The sequence below is a fragment of the Eumetopias jubatus genome, unplaced genomic scaffold (assembly GCF_037043125.1).
Source record: "Eumetopias jubatus isolate StellerSeaLion01/CBP00866 unplaced genomic scaffold, mEumJub1_p1.0 scaffold_11, whole genome shotgun sequence".
Lineage (NCBI taxonomy): Eukaryota > Metazoa > Chordata > Mammalia > Carnivora > Otariidae > Eumetopias > Eumetopias jubatus.
This window is the reverse complement of record NW_028274817.1, coordinates 110,350,172-110,352,966: the sequence shown is the minus strand read 5'-3', so window position 1 is coordinate 110,352,966 and position 2,795 is coordinate 110,350,172. Positions and strand designations below refer to the sequence as shown.

The 2,795-nt window shown below is 43.1% G+C and overlaps 1 pseudogene; it reads left to right on the top strand.

Moving 5' to 3' along the window:
* The first annotated feature begins 907 nt into the window (after nt 1-907).
* On the top strand, nt 908-1,132 carry LOC114223584 (SOSS complex subunit C pseudogene; annotated as a pseudogene).
* The last annotated feature ends 1,663 nt before the right edge of the window (nt 1,133-2,795 follow it).

Sequence of the window (2,795 nt, the reverse complement as noted above, 5' to 3'; positions counted from 1 at the left end):
TTAAAAATTTAAAAAGGAACTAAAAAATAAAAAATAATAAAATAATAAAAATAAAAAGGAAGCTAGATCCTATTTTTCCTAGAGCTGAAGCTCTGCAGCGTTCTATGATCAGTAGACTTGGGGTGTGCGAGGTGTTTATATTGTTCTTCTGGTGGAGGGGGCCTGTTGCAGTGATTCTCAGGAGGACGTGGCCTAATGGAGATGTGCCTGCAGGGCACAGCTGGGCAGGGTTTGGTGTAAGTGGCTCTGGCCAGCACTAGGTGGCCCTGTTTTGCTCCCTGAAGCCTTACAAGCTGAAGGGCAGGGTGAAAATGATGGCGCCCTGCTCTCTAACCTAGAACTGAGAGTTCGTGCCCACCACTCTTCAGGAAGCTCTCACAAAAGAGCAATCACCCCTCTTGTGTTCCCAGCTTCTCAGATCCCTGCCTTCACCCTGCTTATGTCCAAGCTGTTTCTCAGGTGTGTGGTTAGGTTTCAAAACTCCAAATTTTAGGGACTCCAGCAGCGCCGGCCTGCACTGATCCTCTGGGGGAGGGTGTCACTGCACTTTTGCTGTTTGCCGCCTGTGCCAGGAAAGCGGTCCCACGACCCCACAGTGGTTCATAGTTTATGGCAGGGCAGAGCATAGAGCCGGCACCCAGCTTTGCTGCCCTCAGCTGGAGTCCCTGCCCCTATGTCTGGGAACAGTACAGCACATTGGCAGCATCCATTCTTGTGACCCAGGGGATCTTCAGACCATGCTTTCCCCTCCTGGGTCTCTGCCCTCCTTCCCCAATGGAACACCTTTAAGCCAGGCATGACCCTGGTGGTGGCAGACTTCTAAAACTTCAGATTTTGCACTTCCCCACTTATAATACCTTGTGGTGGTCTCCCTAAGCAGGGCTCCCTCCCCTCTGTCCCTCTACTAATGCAGAACCAATCTTCAACTAAACAGCCTGGAGTGAGCACTGCACTCTTGAGACACTCTCTTAATAAGGACTTCCAGGATCATGCTGAGCAGCAACATATTATAGACCAACAAAAGGCAACTTTGCAGCATGCACATGTACACTCATCTGGATAATTCATAACTCAAGACTCTACCTTTGGGAATCTTATTCATCCCGTCTTACCTTGCCTTGACCCAGAATGAAGAAAAGATTTCTAACAAAGGTGACTGTAATGTCAGATGCCAAAGCTACCATCATTTAGTGCTATACAAACTGTGACTTTCAGAATTTTGGTGAACTTTTATACTTTTTGCTTCTTTAAAAGAAAGGCATGTGTAAGTCAAAGCAGAAAAGGAGGGTCACCAAGAGGATGAGAGTTTTGGGAGCTGTATTATCTGAGGAACTGATGATGCTACTTGTGACTGTTTTGGAACACAGTTTGATTTTTGAACCCAAATCAGACTCTGAATTGGATGATCACATAAATTTACCCCTCACCCCCCAACTAGGTGGATTGAATATATCATTGTCCACAGTAGACTTTCATGAACCATTTATAGAACTTAACTTTAAAGAAATGAGGGTGCTTTTAAAGGTGTGAACCAATAGGCTTACATAAGTTACATTCATAGTTGCTGTTTGTAGAATTGCTATCAGTGTATCTTTTGTGTTTATAGTCAACTTGTCATCCTGAAATATTCTTTAACTCATAACTAACTCCCTTATTCTCCATTTTCAAAGAAAATCTAAGATAAGACTAAGTTACCAACTATTCTTAAACATCTTTTATAAACCTATGCTATTACAAATTATGTAACTAAATGCAATTAAAAACAATAAGAAATTTTTTTATCATCAAAATATTGTTTAATATTTTTAAAAAAGTCTCAAAAGTGCCTAATCTGCTTCGACACTATATTCACTGCTTGTCACAAATGAAGAGCTTCCACCCCAGGCACCACTCACAAGCGGACTCTTTCGGTTGCTCTTGGTGGGGTGGGCACTCCACAGGACATGTGGCTCACCATGGTGTCATTCATATTAGCCAGTGGGTGAGGCGGAACTATATTTGCAAGGTCAAGTGGTTTCTCTGGTTGCTCAGGGAAAACAGGATGCGGGGGTTCTCTGGTGGGTACATACCCCAAAGATTTACTAATTGCATGGCTCAGCTTCTTTGCAGGGGATTTCCAAGAGGAGTGCTCCTTCATCTGGTGTTGGTTGCTGTGAGAGCTGCTGACATGGCCACGCCAAAAGCAGTTTTGGCAGAGCTGGTAGTTGTGGCACTGCTGGCATCAGTACCGGAAACCCATCATACTCTCACAGTGGCAGTAGGCACACTCCATGGGATGGAAGACATTCTCAACATGGGTGAGCCTATGCATGAGAGGTGGCCAGACAAGGCACCGGAGAACCAGAAAAGATAGTTCTTAACTCCCCTAAATCAACTCCGCACCTCCTATCTTCCAGAAAGTGGTCACTTTTCTACTTATAGACTTGCAGTTTTGTTCTCTCAATCTGAGGACTGATTGATTTCTTGGGTATTCAGAATGATTTGATAATTATCTATCTGTGTTCAAGGGATGAGGCAAGCTTAGGATCCCCCTACTCCTTCGCCATCTTAACTGCTTCTGAAGTGCTATCTCATTGTGGTTTTAATTTGTATCATCCTGATGATTAGTGATTTTGAGCATTTTTCCATGTTATTGGCCATTTCATTGGAAAAATGTCTATTTAGATTATTTGCTCATTTTTAGATTGGGTTATTTGTCTCTTATTAAGTTGCAAGAGTTTTTTAAAAATATATCTTAAGTTTCTTCTATCAGATATATGATTTGCAAAATTATTTTACCATCCTGCTGGTTGCCT